The sequence below is a fragment of the Lynx canadensis genome, chromosome X, assembly GCF_007474595.2.
Source record: "Lynx canadensis isolate LIC74 chromosome X, mLynCan4.pri.v2, whole genome shotgun sequence".
In the NCBI taxonomy this organism is placed as follows: domain Eukaryota; kingdom Metazoa; phylum Chordata; class Mammalia; order Carnivora; family Felidae; genus Lynx; species Lynx canadensis.
In genome coordinates this window covers 31,751,997-31,768,612 of record NC_044321.2, presented here as the reverse complement: position 1 = coordinate 31,768,612, position 16,616 = coordinate 31,751,997, and the positions used below count along the sequence as shown (strand labels likewise).

General features: G+C 39.8%; 1 pseudogene; it reads left to right on the top strand.

Moving 5' to 3' along the window:
- The window catches only part of LOC115506744, an 81,014-nt pseudogene extending 71,196 nt beyond the window's left edge, over window positions 1-9,818 (top strand).
- The last annotated feature ends 6,798 nt before the right edge of the window (window positions 9,819-16,616 follow it).

The following is a 16,616-nucleotide window of genomic DNA, read 5'->3' as shown; positions in this document are numbered from 1 at the left end:
TAAGAAATATTTCTTATAAATCACAATATCACAACAGGAAAAAATTCTTTGAAGGAGAGCCGAATTTGCCCCCAAAATATGTCTCTCTGCTATTATAAGGGTTCTTTCAGGCTGATTATTTCTAAGAAACAGCAGACATAGAAAAAGCTCTGAAAAATGAGAGGTTAGTCGTTTGTAAGAGATATTTACATTTATGAGAGAAATCTCCATTTGTAGGGGTGTCTCCCTCTCCCTACTAGGATGACTAAATATCTGAAAACTAATCAATGAAGAAGGCAAGAATTTAAATGTATATAACAACCTTACCCTTGTTTACTGTGCTTTCCTGATGACCTCCCACAACTGGCCTCCCCTCCCCACAACATCTTCTTTTATCTTTAGTTGCAGATATTACTTAAGGTGGTGCCTTGGGCCATTTCTGGGAGTTACTCAGTTTTCCTGGATATCTCCCATGTATACAAGAGGTATACATGTTATTAAACTTCTATTGGTTTTTTTCTATTAACCTGTTACAGGGGTGTCTAAGCCAAGAATCCCGAAGGATAGACAAAAAATTATTTTTTCCTCCTCCACATCTTCAAAGATCCTGTGTGCTATTTAAAATAAAATCTTCCAGGGATGTCTGGGTGGCTCAGTCAGTTAAGCATCCCACTCTTGACTTCAGTTCAGGTCATGATCTCATGGTTCAAGAGTTCGAGCCCTGAGTTTGAGCCCTGTGTCAGGCTCCACACTAACAATGAGAAGCCTACTTGGGATTCTCTCTCTGCTCATCCTCCACTTGCATTCTATCTCAAAACAAACAAACTTTAAATAAATAAATAAATAAATAAATAAATAAATAAAAAATCTTCAAGAAATTGGTCACATCAGAAATTACCTAGCTTGTGCCTAAAAAATGTCACAGTTAATTTAAATGAAAGACTGACACCATTCGGTACAGAAATATTTCTTTCAGAGTTTCAATATCCCTGTCTGCTCTTTATGCTGCAAAGAAAATTTTAAGCATGCCCCTGTGGATAGTGACAAAGTAGAGAAGACAGAGAACTTTCAGCTGAATTCCTGATGTTATGCTCTGTTAAAAGAAAAAATTAAATATTTCTTTGTTAATATTTTATACTGACAAGCACAGAGTTCTTAGGAACTAAAAATGTCAACAGGGACCAAGTGGCCTTTTTTGCACGTGAATTCTCAGTAATTAAGTAGGAAAATGACAGGACCTTAAACACACTAATTGCCCCATAGTCAGGAGGCAAATAGTTAAGAATTCTAACTCACTGAAATGAATCAGAAAGTAGGTTGGGTACTGATGTGAAAAATGTTGGGGTTTGGAGCGGACAGCCAAGAAAGAATTCTTGAGATGTTTTTGGTGCAAAAAGGTGGTTTTATTAAAGCAGAGGGGCAGGACCGGTAGGCAGAAAGAGCTATCCTGGGGTTGTGAAAAACAAATACTTGGGAGATAGGGAGGTAAGGACAAGGAGAAGTTTCCAAAAGGTCTTTCATATGCTAGAGAAACTCTCAGGATCCTGGTGGCCTAGCTATTGTCAAGCTGAGGTTGTTTTTCCCTCTAGCATCATTAACATGAAAAACAGTTGGGAGTTCCTGGAGAAATGTTGTACTCTCCTGCCTCAACTATTTGTCAATGGGGTACAGGTTATAAGGAAATTTAATCTTATCTGCATTTCTTTCTTTGTTCCCCATATCAGATACTTCTTTTTTTTGTTAATTTTGAGAGAGAGAGAGAGAGAGAGCGAGAGAGCAGGGAAGGGCAGAGAGAGGGAGAGAGACAATCCCAAACAGGCTCCCCGCTGTCAGCCCAGAGCCTGACTCAGGGCTCAAACTCAGGAACCATGAGATCTTGCCTAGCCGAAACCAGGAGTCAAACATTTAACCGACTGAGTCACCCAGGTGCCCCTCAGCTACTTCTTTATAAAGTACTATGTTAAAGATGGTATATTTATTTTGGGTTCTGAATTTCCTCCCATTATAATTTGCTGTACATCTTACCAAGGCAGACCTGGCTGCTGTTGAGGGTAGTGGGGGCTGATTTCCTAGCTATTTTGAGGAGATTGTGCTCATTATCGCACTGCCTCTACTACCTCATTGCACAGATAATCAACCAGGAAAAAGCTCTAACTGGGTAAATCCAACGTTCAGTCCAGTAAAAAGTGACAATGACTGATGTGATGGTTATTTGACATCATGGTCTCACACCCTGTCACCCCAGACTCCTCAGGCAGAGAAGTGGGTAATTTCTCTCCTTCCTCCCAGAAGTTGCCTGATGTGCACATCCCAGTTACATATCTGAAGCCAGAAAAAGCCCTGGAAGGAAGTCCATAAAACCATTGCATAATGAAATGATTCAATCGTAAAATGCTTCCTACTTTCCTCCTTTTCTTGTTCTTAAGTGTAGAATGAAAAATTCATAGAAACAAGGGGCATGGACATTGGAAGTTTTGTAAGGGGTGTTGTGAAGGCTCGGGTGGGCACATGTATGATTTAAGGTTCATCATTTTTCGATGCGTGCTCCTGAAAGCAGGTGCCAGCTGTCACATCCCATCTTCTGGCCCAGCAAAGTTGAGAAGGTGTCCAATCAGGGCAAGTTCATTGGAATAGTCTGTGTACATTTATGAATGACTGATGGAGCAGCCACCTGTTGGGAAACAATTTTCCACGGATCTCTCACATTTCTACATGCCTTTAAATAAAGACACTGAGAGCTTTTGCTCTAGACTCTATTTTAAGGATGTTTGTATAACCAAACAGCCTTGGATGATAAAAGCAGTGTCTCAGTCCTTGGTCAGAAGACAGATTTGTTAGCCCTTCAGGGCAATAAAGATAATATCTCCCTTGGGGCAAAGGCTAGGCAGGTTTGTTGGAGGTTTCCTGTAAAGAATTTGCTTCTTAAGCTCAGGATTCCTTATTTGAGACATAAACCCACTCTGCACAGTATCCATCGGGACTGTTCCATACCAATTCTAAGGAACTTGAAGGACAAGGGGAACATATGCAAATATGAAGCTCATGCTGCCTGCTGTCTTGTGAGCAATAAAGACCTTTGTCTCTGACCTTGGAGTATTGTACCTTCTGCCAGAATCCATTAAAATGTGACAGACTAACTTGTTAGCTTGGCAGTAGGATAGAATCTCAGACCAGTGATAGTTATTGCCAAATATCTCCCCTGTGGTTGCTCTTCAAACTATAGTGCAAACTGTCTTTTAAAAACTATTTCAGAGGCACCTGGGTAGCTCAGTTGGTTTGTTGGAGAAGTGGATAAAGTACACCAAAGATGGCTGATTGGACTAAAACCAAACTCTGGTCTCTAGCTTAGAGACCCCTCCTCCGGTTTCTTCTTCCTATGTTTGCTGTGCGCAGGAAAACCCCCACAGATATGGAGGCTGTCGGCTATAAATAACCCTCCCCACTTGCATTCCGGGCTCACACCTTTGGAGAAACAGTCTTCTCTGAGCCCGCCAGTGTAAAATAAATCTCTAATCCACCAAGATCTCCGAGTGCTGCTTGGTTTTTCCACCAGCGTTCCAGCCTGGTTTCATAACAGGTTAAGTACCTGACTTCAGCTCAGTTCATGATCTCACGATTCATGAGTTCGAGCCCCACATTGGGCTCTCTGCTGTCAGTGCAGAGCCTGCTAGGGATCCTATGTCTCCCTCTTTCTCTACCTCTCTCAAAAATAAATAAACATGAAAAAAATAATAAATAAGGGGTGCCTGGGTGGCTCAGTCAGTTAAGCAACCAAATCTTGGTTTTGGCTCAGGTCAGGTTCTCATGGTTGAGTTTGAGCCCTGCATCAAGTTCTGTGCTGCCAGTATGGAGCCTGCTTGAGATTCTCTCTCTCTCTCTTTCTCTGTCCCTCCCCCACCCACACTCTATCTCTCTCTCTCTCAAAATAAACTTTACAAAATAAATAAGTCAATATAAATGAATGAATGAATGAATGAATGAAAACTACTTCAGGGAGGGGAGCCTAGCTACCTCAGTTGATAGAGCTTGTGATTTGTGATCTCAGGGTTGTGAATTCGAGCTCCACATTGAGTGGAGAGATTATTTAAAAAATAGAATCTTAATAAAAAAGATTTCAGGAATACATGGCACTGGTGAATACACCAGAGTGAACTTTTCGCAACCCTCCACATTGAAACAGGTTCAATGATTTAGGGATCCGGCTGTTCAGACAGTCTTTAATTTACCTAGATGTGTTGTTCTTCCTGCCAGCATCTTTTCCATATTATCCATGATATAAACATGAAATTCAATTAGAATTTTTGATGAAAGTAACTTAAAATATATCTATACATTCTCCTTGATTTGTCAGTCCTTAATACTAAGCATAAAGTTTTTGGAATGATTATCTCTTATAATCTAACACCATTTCCTCATGTCTCCTTTTAGAACTATTGATGTACCTGAATTTAATTCGCTCATAGTCATATACACACAGGAATAATTATAATTGTATTTTAAGTAGATACTTTCAGTTACATACACATGTGTTTCTTTCCTTACTTTCCTGTTCCTGATGTGTGTGTGTGTGTGTGAGAAAAGGGAGTTGAAACTTTGACAGTTTAGGTAGGAAACTAATGTACCAGAGACATTAAAGTGTGAGATCAAAAGTGGATTCTCCTTCCAACTCTGACATAGGCTGTTTCAATGATCTTGGTCAAGACATTTAATCTCTTAGGTCTTCTATCTGCTCATTTGAATGGGTTAGATTATTTTAAGGACAACTTGAAATTTCGTGAAACTATCTCCTTTTTTTGTTGCTAAATGCTATCACTGATATATTGAGAATTTTTCAAAAACAGGGTATCAAGTTCTGATATTTAAAACCTTCCCACAGGCAAAGGATATATAGTGAAGAAACTATCCCAAAGGGAGACTTTGAAAAGTGGCAATAAACTCGTCTATGACAAAGGATTTCACCAGCTTCATCACAGATATTAGATGCTAATCTTTAGGTACTTTCTTGCATTGCCCTATTACTTCTAATAGCTGATACAAGGTATTTCTTTGGTGATGAGATATTTCCTTTAAGACTGGGACACCATAACCTTCTCTATCACTGATTAAAATAGGTAACTTAAAATTTGCATCAAAAACTAATTATTTTTACAGGTTTAAAAAAAAAAAGCCAAATGTAATTTAAGATTTTATTTTTCAGTAATCTCTGCACCCAACATGGGGCTTGAACTTACAACTGAGAGATCAAGAGTCACATGCTCTACTGACTGAGCCAACCAGGGGCCCCACAGCTTGTTTAATAATAAATGAAAAATTATTCCACACAGAGGGAGTGAATGCTGATCTGTGCAGGTTTTATTTCAATGCCTTTCTGTGATGTTCCAAATTTCCCCTCCCATCTGGTCTATACTGCAAACCCAGTGTTGTGTCATCTAACAAGACCTCATACATTGGACTCAAATATATGCCCATATGAATTGATACATATATGTATGTGTAAACACACACACACACACACACACACAAATAAATTCACTTGATTCTAACAATCCAACCCCTAGAAAATAGTTTCTTTTTTTAAAGATTTTGTTTTTAAGTAATCTCTACATTCAACGTGGAGCTCAAACTCACAACCCTGAGATCAAGTGTCACATATTCTACTGACTGAGCCAGCCAGGCACCCCCCTCTCAAAAGTTCTCAATGTTCTGGTTCACTGACTACCAAAACTATTTTCTGTGAGGTTGTACTGATGGCCTCAAGTCATTTTTTTTTCCTGTTATTCATTTGTAGTAGTTATCAGAGATATTTCCATGGTCAGTGGTGTGAAAAATGTTGGGGTCCGGGAGGAACGGTCAAGAAAGAATTCTTGAGATGTCTTCGGTGCAAAAATGTGGTTTTATTAAAGCACAGGGACAGGACCCATGGGCAGGAAGAGTTGCACTTGGGTTGTGAGGGGTGACTGGTTATATACTTTCAAGCTGGGAAGGGGTAGGGATAGTGTAAGTCTCTAAGGAATCTGGAAGCCAGGTTTCTAGGGCCTTGAGGGGCTAGCTGCTGTTAGGATAAGGTCACTTACTACTGTCTAGTAAAACCTTAGTCATGAGACCCTTCTGATATATATCAGTGGGCCATGTGCTCAGAGGATGATTGCTAACATATACCTTGGGTGATAGAGATAAAGGAAGTTTCCAAAGGAATTTTTATATATTAAAGGAGACTTACAGGGGTGCCTGGGTGGCTCAGTTGGTTAAGTGTCTAACTCTTGATTTTGGTTCAGGTCACAATTTCATGGTTCATGAAATCGAGCCCGCATTGGGCTCTGCACTGTCAGCATGGAGCCTGCTTGTGATTCTCTCTCTCCCTCTCTCTTTGCTCCTCTCCCCCACTCGCACTCTCTCTCAATCTCTCAAAAATAAGTAAATAAACATTTAAGAAATTTAGAGGAGACTTACAGGACCTGGAGATGGAACTAATGTTAGCTAAGATTGCCTTTTACCCTTAGCAAAGTATTAACCTTGAGGCAGTTGAGTTTCTAGAGGAAGGTCACTCTGCCCTCCTCAAGGACTTGTCCATGGGCTGCACATTGTAAGGAAATTTCATTTTTTTCCTTTTGTCTTTGTTCCTCACATCAGTCAGCATTCATTTCTACTTTGTCTAGTCAGAGCTTTTCTATTTTCCATTAAGTAACTATTCTTCACTCGACTATATGTAATCATGCTATCTTTGCTTTCTCTGGCTTCCCTCCCTTCTTTCCTTCCTATTAAGAAGAACTGCAGAGGCACCTGGGTGGCTCAATCAGTTAAGTGTCCGACTTCGGCTCAGGTCATGATCTCGCAGTCCGTGAGTTTGAGCTCTGCGTTGGGCTCTGTGCTGACAGCTCAGAGCCTGGAGCCTGTTTCATATTCTGCGTCTCCCTCTCTCTGACCCTCCCCCATTCATGCTCTGTCTCTCTCTGTCTCAAAAATAAACAAACGTTAAAAAAATTAAAAAAAAAAGAACTGAAAATCTACAAATTTCATAATACACAATTACAAAAAAGAAGTGTCTAAGGTATGAACCAAAAATCAGTTATTATGACAGCATAAGATCTGATAGGATCCAATTACCATTTTAATACATTTGAATTAATGTATTTTGTTTTTATTATCTTTTTTTTTTTTTTTTTTAGAGAGAGAGAGAGAAAGAGAAGGAGCGAGCATGTGTGCGCTGGGGAGGGGGCAAAGGGATAAAAAGAGAATCCCAAGCAGGCTCCATTCTCAGCACTGAGCCTGACATGGGGCTCGATCCTGGGATCATGACCTGAGCCAGTATCAAGAGTCAGTCGCTCAACCAACTGAGCCACCCAGGCGCCCCTTGTTTTTATTACCACTTTAAAATATTTTAATACTGTGTGAAAATTTATAACTCAAACACTTATAGAATCCTTAACACAAAATGCAAAATCCAGGGAGCAAAGCACTGATATTACTCTTTTCTTATTCTCCTAATTGCATTTCAGAATGAAAACATTTCCTTCCTAAAACAATGCCTAGCAGCTAACAAAAGGGGCATACTAATGTGGACAATTGCAAATGTAATTCTGCCAAAAAGGAATGCAATTTGTTCTTGTTTATTTTTTGTGTTTCGCTTAATGGTATGGATCATCAAAACCTAGATAATTTTATAGCTGAAATCAAGGCATAAATGGATTAAAGATCAATGTAAAAAATCAAGTCTTTTGGCAAAATGATGTGTAAACAGGGAAAAATATTAGTTTTATAGGAAATATTTAAAAGTGAAAGCTAGGGTCTATATGATAACTTCTGAACAAACACTAAAAATGGCTAATTGTTTTTTTCTTCTTTTGTAAATAATTTTCCTGAGGGAATATTCTACCTCAACAATGAGTTAGGAAGTCTGAATTATAGTCTTGTTTAATTGCTAATTTACATATTACCTTGTAGGGGCTATTCACTTTTGCATTTCAATTTCTTTGAAGGGAAGCCAAATTTGTCCACAAAATAGGTCTCTTTGGCATAAGGATTATTTTAGGCTGATTATTTTTAAGAAACAGCAGACATAGAATGAGCTCTAAAAACTGAGTAGAGGGACACCTGGCTGGCTCAGTCAGTAGAGCATGTAGCTCTTGATCTCAGGGTCACAAGTTCAAGTTCATGTTGGACTTCGAGCTTACTTAATTAAAAAAGAAAAAAAAAGAGTAGAAATTACCCTTCAGTAAGAGACATCTACAGTTATAATTATTCTCTCTCTCTCTCTCTCTCTCTCTGTACCAGGATAACTAAATCTCTAGAAACTTGTCAGTGGAGAAGAGTGGACTTAAATATGCATAACAACCATACCCTGTTTACTATGCTTTACCTGATAACCTCCCATTACTTCTCCCCCTCCAACATCTTTTGTCTTTAGCTGGAGATGTTATTTAAGGCAGTGGCTTGGGCCATCTCTGGGAGTTACTCAGTGTTTCTGGGTCTCTCCCATATATATGGGAGGTATACATATTATTAAACTTAGTTTTTTCTCTTGTTAATCTGTGTTTTATTACAGCGTGTCTCAGCCAAGAACCTACAGAGGTAGGGGAAAAATTATTTTTCCTCCCCTACACTATATTTACAAAACAAAACAAAGAAAAATGGAATGAGGCCAACATTTACAATGAAGCTAGAAAGGGCTGGGTTTTAGGTTCCCTCTCTTAATTCTTTCAATAATACCAATAGGAATATGTTTTTATCTCCATTTTGCAGACAAGAAAAGTGAGTTTGAAATATGTAAATTTGTCCATTAATATAGCTATTAAGAAATCCAGTTAGGGGTACCTGGGTGGCTTCATCAGTTGAGCAACTGACTTGTGATTTCAACTTAGGTCACGATCTCATGGTTTGTGGTTTCGATCCTCTCTCTCCCTCTCTCTCTGCCCCTCCCCTCCTTATGTTCTCTCTCTGAAAATAAATAAACTTAAAAAAGAATCCAGTTAGGGGTGCCTGGGTGGCTCAACCAGTTAAACATCCAACTCTTGGTTTCAGCTCAGGTCATGATCTCATGATTCGTGAGTTCAAGCCCTGCGTCGGGCTCTGTGCTGACTGCAGGGACCCTACTTGGGATTCTCTCTCTCCCTCTCTTTCTGCCTCTCCCCTGCCCATTCTCTCTCTCTCTCTCAAAATAAATAAATAAACTTAATTAAAAAATCCAGTTAGGGTCCAAACTGAGAATTTTCTAGCTCTGTGATAGATGTTTACCACTCCTTTACTGCACATGTATATATACAGCTAGTTAGAAAACTTGAAAGACACATGAACTGTGGATTAAGGCAAATATTATTACCATTGCTTTAAATATATTACAAACTGGGAAGGATTCTACCTCAAAAATTATATTAGCTTTCCTCTGCTGCCACTAAGGTACTCAGTATTTCTGAGCAAGGAAGCTAAGGCCATGTTGAGGTGAGCCCCTCACTTCGTCTGGCCATTAGCACCGTGCCGGGCAGCACCTGCTCAGCACTCGCCTGCACCATGGTCTCCATGTTAGAGCTCGCCTGAACCTACTCTGCTGAGTGGATAAGGAGGTGATTGTCACGGAGGATAATATCAATGCCCTCATTAAAGCAGCAGGTGTAAATGCTGAACCTTTCTGGCAGGGCTTGTTTGCAAAGGCTCTGGCCAACATCAACATCTGGAGTCTCATCTGCAAGGTAGAGGCCGGTGGACCTGCCCCAGCAGCCAGTGCTATACCAGCAGGAGGCCCTCCTTCCACTACTGCTGCCCCAGGTGAGGAGAAGAAAGTGGAAGCAAAGAAAGAAGAATCAGAAGAGTCTGATGATGACATGGGCTTTGGTCTTTTTGACTAAATCCTTTCTGTAACCTGTTCAATAAAAAGCTGAACTCTTTAAAAAAAGATCACTGTTGGGGCACCTGGGTGGCTATATTGGTTAGGTGTCTGACTTCAGCTCAGGTCATGATCTCATCACTTGTGAGTTTGAGCCCTGCATCAGGCTCTGTGCTGACAGCTTGGAGCTTGCTTGGGATTCTGTCTGTCTGTCCGTCTGTCTCTCTCTCTCTCTCTCTCTGTCCCTCCCCTAGTCATGCTCTCTCTCTCAAAAATAAACAAACATTAAAAAAATTATAAAAAAAAGATTACTGTTTAATAGACACTCGAAGATAAGGAAAACATATATTATTTCACAAGTACCAAAGAGGTAGAATTTAATTAAATAGAACACAAGCATATAATGGAGAATAAAAGGAAATATTCATCTTTTGGAATATCTGACATTAATTGATGAATACTAAACATGTTTTGTCAGGTTAGGGGATAAAATTACCAATATCAGAGAAAAAAAAGGGACATCAATACAAACCTTTAAGACATTAAAAACACATAAAAAGATATTACAAATAACTTTTCAGTAATATATTTGAGAATTTAGATTAAATTTTAAAAATCACAAATATCAATTACTAAAAGCGATAAAAGACGACATAGAAGGGGCACCCGGGTGGCTCAGTTGGTTAAGACTCTGACTCTTGATCTCAGCTCAGGTCATGATGTCAAGGTTCATGAGATCAAGCCCTGTATCAGGCTCTGTGCTGACACCGTGGAGCCTGCTTGAGATTCTCTCTCTCCCCCCCCCCTCTCTCTCAAAATAAATAAATTTAAAAAAACATTAGGGGTGTCTGGATGGCTCAGTGGGTTAAGTATCAGACTTTAGCTCAGGTCATGATCTCACAGTTTGTGAGTTCAAGCCCCGTATTGGGATCACTGCTGTCAGTGCAGAGCCCACTTGGATGCTCTGTCCCCCACTCTCTCTGCCTCTCCCCATCCCAAATGTATGCTATCTCTCTCTCTCGCTCTCAAAAATAAACATTTAAAAAAAAAGAAAGAAGAAAAGAGACTATGTTGTAAAGAAATCTGAAGTTTCTAGTCAACATACACCACCAAGAGCTATAACAGTTAATGTAGGACTGCGATCAGAGGGCATTGGACCAAGTATGGGCAGAACATAATGTTAGTGTAGGAGCTGAGGACAGGCACCCCTATGATGGGCCGCTTTGACATGAAGATGATTCTGAGCTGAAGGCAACTGAAACCCGACAGCCTCAAGAGAGAATTTTGCCCCTCCCTTAACTAGGTAGGAAACTCTATATTGGGGATCTTTCCCAGAATAAGGGTTATTAGCAGAGATAAATTTTATCTGAGTGACCCATCTGTACGGCAGGGCAAACATCTAATTACCAAATATCTGCTTCTTATTTCCTGTGAATTGTATTCCTTTCCTCTGAAGTCCCAGACCCCTACCCCCATTTCATTAGTTCAGGATGACATATATACTCATTTTGCCTGTCTTTGGAATTTCCGGGTTCGTGTGGATTCCCTGTACATATGCTATTAAATTTTACTTTCTCCTGTTAATCTAGCTCATGTCAGTTTGATTCTTAGTCTAGCTAGAAGGCCCTCTGAAGGGAACAGAAATTCTTGCTCCCTGACATTAGAAAATGGAAAGTTTATTGATTTGTGAGAGCTCTTCTGGGATACAGGATTTAACACCTTGACAAGGACCCACAGCTATTGTATGAATATGCTGAAGCATGGGAAAAGCAATAGTCTTTATAACTGAGTGAGAAAACCCAGACATAACACTGCAGACAGTAGGGGAAGGTAGTAAAATGCTTATTAAAGGGGTGCCTGGGTGGTTCAGTCGGTTAAGTGCCTGACTCTTGATTTTGGCTCAGGTCAGGATCTCACAGTTTGGGAGTTGGAGCCCCACATCGGGCTCTGTGCTGACAGCACAGAGCCCACTTGGGATTCTCTGCCCCTCCCCACTTGTGCACTCTCTCTTTCCCAAAAATAAACATTAAAGATAAAATAAAATAAAAATAAATGCTCATTTAAATAATTACAAAAAGGGACACCTGGATGGCTGAGTCAGTTAAGCGTACGATTTCAGCTCAGGTCATGATCTTGTGGTTTGTGAGTTCAAGCTCCAAATCGGGCTCTGTGCTGATAGGTCAGAGCCTGGAGTCTGCTTCCAATTCTGTGTCTCTCTTTCTCTCTGCCCTTCCCACACTCATAGTCTCTCTCTCTCTCTCTCAAAAATAAACAAAAACACCCCTAAAAAAATAAAATAAAAATAAATCAATTAAACATTACACTATGTAATATCAGAAAAGCCACCATGATGTATATGCTTCAAAGTAGGGCCCAGAGGATACACCTTATACCAAATGGTAAAAAATATGGTGGTAATACAAACAATCATACCACTAAAAATTTTAGTGGCTGTTCTCCTCTGTAGGTAAGGGATGAGGAAGTAAGATATGGTATTACAGAATTGGGCTCAGGGTGCCTGGCTGACTCAGTCAATAAAGAATGCAACTCTTGATCTTGGGGTTGTAGGTTTGGGCCCCATGTTGGATGTAGAGATTACTTAAATATAAAATCTTTAAAAAAATTGGATTAATGATAGCAAAGGAAGTGGTAGTAACTTAAAACAAGAAACAACTGGTAGTACGGAATGATCGGAGTCAGATGGATTAAATTATTATTTCGAGCAGAAAAATCAAAACGGCAGCCAGGATGGTCTGACCTGTAGAAGGTTATGAAAGTGATTAGCAGAATACAGTATCTCTCAGAGCCAAATAGATAGGCCTCTGACAAGGGTTCTTTTTGGTCAGTACAATCAAAAGAAATTAAGAATAGATTATTAGGAAATTTATTACCTAATGTAAATCACCATCTCTTGCTCAGTTTCCAGAATTGAGCCAGCTTAACACCCATAACTCTTGGATTGAAAGAGAGGCCTGGTCCCCAGAAAGCAGGACCCTTCAAAATGTTGACAAGTGAATGCAATAATTCTTTCAGTGCTTTCGCAGTTAGAGCTATGTTCATTTACTTAAGTAGCTCTTCCCTGGGCTACATAAATATACAAACATTGCAAGGACTGTTGGACATAGGGTCCAAACTGATGCTGGAATCCAAAAATTCAATGCATCACATGGACCCCAGTCAGAGTGAGGACATATAATGGCCAGATAATAAATGGAGTCCTGGGGCACCTGGCTGGCTCAGTCAGTAGAGCATGTGACTCTTGATCTCAGGGTCTTGAGTTCAAGCCCCATGTTGGATGTACAGCTTACTTTGAATGAATGAATGAGTGAATGGAGTTCTGGTCCAGCCCCATCTTACAGTTAATCCTTTGGGTACACAGTGCAAAATTTGCAATTAGAATAGGTAATGTTGGTAGTTGGCCAAACCTCACATTGGTTTCTTGGCCTGTAGGGTAAGAGCTATGATAGTGTGAAAGGCCAAGTAAAAGCTTTAGAAATTACTCCCATTCTCAACCAAGACAGTAAGTAAAAATCAATCCTACATTCTAAGGGTAGCAGCACCTATAGAATGCAGGATTGGTGGTCTCTATCATATCTCCATTTAATATGTCAGTCTCATACTTTCAAAATCCAAACACATTCCATATTGTATTAGTGGACTACTGCAAACTCAAACATTTACTATCCCCAATTGTTGCTACTGTGTCAGAAGTGATGTCTCTGCTAGAGCAGATGAACACAACCAAAGTACATGGTAAGCAGTCCCTGAAGTGGCAAATGCATATTTTTCTGTTTCTATCAAAAGGGAGGATTATAAATAGTTTGCATTTACTGGGAAGAGATAACAATATATGTTTACAGTCCTGTCCTAGGTCTATAGTAAATTTCCTACCCTTTGATGTCATATACTCTGAAGACATCTAACTGTCTGGACATTCTACAGAACATGAAAAATTTCCAACATATTGACTAGAGCTTGCTAACTAGACCAGTAAGAAGTAGCAAATATGTTGAAAGTCCTGGTCAGGTGAATGCATTCCAAAGAGAGGAGTTCACACCATTGGTAAAAATGTTAAGGATCAGTGGTCTGAGATATGGCAACACATCTCCTCTGTAGTGAAGGGAATGTGATTGCATCTCAAACATTCCTCCACAAAGAAGAAAGCTCAATTCCTAGAATGCCCTTTGGGGTTCTGCACAAAGCACAATCCATAAGTGGCAATACTGTTCCAGCCCATATATTGAGTGACACAAAATGGTCTTAGCTGTGAGTGGGGTGCAGAGCAGAAAACGGCTCTGCCTCAGGAAAAGGCTGTAATCCAAGTGTTTCTACTGCTTGTCACATATAATCTGGGAGACTCTATGTTATTATGGGTATGAAAGTTGACAAAAGACACAACTTTTTTTTTCCAGTTTTTACCTTAGTTCCAGTTAGTTAACATATAGTGTTGCATTAGTTTCAGGTGTACAATAATAGTGATTCAACATTTCCATACACCACTCAGTGCTCATCACGACAAGTGCACTCCTGAACCCCTATCACGTATTTAACCCACTCTCCCCCGCCCACCTCCCCTCTGGTAACCATCAGTTTGTTCTCTATAATTAAGGGTCTGTTTCTTGGTTGGTCATTCTCTAAAAGACACCATTTAGAGTTTATGGCAAGCCCCAATAAAAGACTATTAATACAGATTCCTAGGACTCTGGAGTAAGACTGCACAATCTGCAGTGGAGAACTGTACACAATTCAAAAAGCAGTTTCTGACCTGCTTTATAACATCAGTATTTTTGGTGAATACAGTCCATTTGTTATGTAGAACTTCTATCACTTCTTTCCTCATTAGATCATGATATGCATTTTTTTTTTTTTGTTAGCAATATTATAGTAGTGATATGTATCCTTTTTGGTGCAATATATCAGGAAGCATATGACTGGTAATGTTGTTTTTGACCCCTTGGTTAAAGTGACACCTTCCAGGGCTCTCTATCATAGTATCTTTTTCTTCCTTTTTTGAGGAAGATTCTTTCTCTATTTTTCTTTTTAATTTTTTTTAACGTTTATTTATTTTTGAGACAGAGAGAGACAGAGCATGAACAGGGGAGGAGCAGAGAGAGATGGAGACACAGAATCTGAAACAGGCTCCAGGCTCTGAGCTGTCAGCACAGAGCCCGACGCCGGGCTCGAACTCACGGACCGTGAGATCATGACCTGAGCCAAAGTCGGACGTTTAACCGACCGAGCCACCCAGGCGCCCCGAGGAAGATTCTTTCAAATGATGTCACTACCTTATTGAACTGTGGACTTTCATTCACTAGTTTTAGAATCTGTTCATGATTCTTGAGGTGCCTGGGTGGCTCAATCAGTTAAGCGACTAACTCTTGGTTTCAGCTCAGGTCATGATCTCATGATTTGTGAGTTTGAGCCCTATGTCAGGTTCCACATATGGCAGCATGGAACCTGCTTGGGATTCTTTCTCTTTCCCTCTCTCTCTGCCCCTCCCCCTGCTCAGGCTGTCTCTGTCTCTCTCAAAATAAATAAATAAACTTAAAAAAATTAGAATCTGGTGATGATTCTTGCCTGGATTAGTTTTTATCATGATGATTACCAAATTTATTTTTTCTACATTTAGTAGTTGGCTTTCTACTATAAAGTATAATTTGCCATTCTTCCACATTTTTCCAACAAATTATTTAGGTTCTGCTTACCCAACTACAGTGTAGGGGTGGATTCCCCGACACCAACAAGTAATTAATTTTCAAACACCAGCTGGGTGCCCTACAATTCAACTCAATTCTGACACTCTCTACCATGAGATAGCATCAGATCCCACACGTTGAGGGCTGTCCTACAAGGCTGCCCTCACTTTAACTTCAGATGCCAATCACAAACCCAGGTTATCACCTGTGCTTCTGACCAACTGGATATAGATTGGAGGTTCCAATGAACCCCACCTTGGGTTGGATTAATTTGCTAGAGCAGCTCACAAAACAGCTTAGAAACATTTTACAGTTGACCCTTAGGGGCACCAACCCTCCACATAGCTGAAAATCCCTTTATAACTTTTGACTTTCCAAAAACTTAATCATTAATAGCCTACTGTTGACTGGAACCCTTACCAATAACATAAACAGTTGATAACACATATTTTATATATGTATCATATATTGTCTTTCTATAATAAAGTAAGCTAGAGAAAATAAAATATCAGGAAAATCACAAGGAAGAGAAAATAGATCTACAGTACTGTATGATCAAAGAAAATCTGCATTTGTAAATGGACCCACACAGTTCAAATCCATGTTGTTCAAGGGTCAACTGTACTTACTAGATGACCAGTTTATTATAAAAAGATATACCTCAGGAACATCCAGATGGAAGGGATGCATAGGGCAAGGTATGCAGAAAGGACCAGTACTCTTCAGGAGCACTACTGTCCCTAAATCTCCATGTGTTCACAAACCTAGAAGTTCCCTGAACCCTGTCCTTTTGGGTTTTTATGCACTCATTGCATAAGCAAGAGTGATTAAATCATTGGCCACTGATGGTTGATTTAATCTCCAGTCCCTCTTCCTTCCTGGAAATCAGGGGTAGGATGAACTGGTCTGATCTCTAATCATGTGGTTGGTTCTTTGGCAACTAGCCCCCATTCTTAGTTGCTTCCAAAGTCACCTCATTAACATAAACTCAGGTGTGGTTGAAAGGCATTTGTTATGAATAACAAAAGACATTTTTATTGCTCCTGTCACTTAGAAAATTCCAAAGGTTTTAGGAGCTCTGTGTCAGGAAATGGACAAAGACCAAATATATATTTCTTATTACA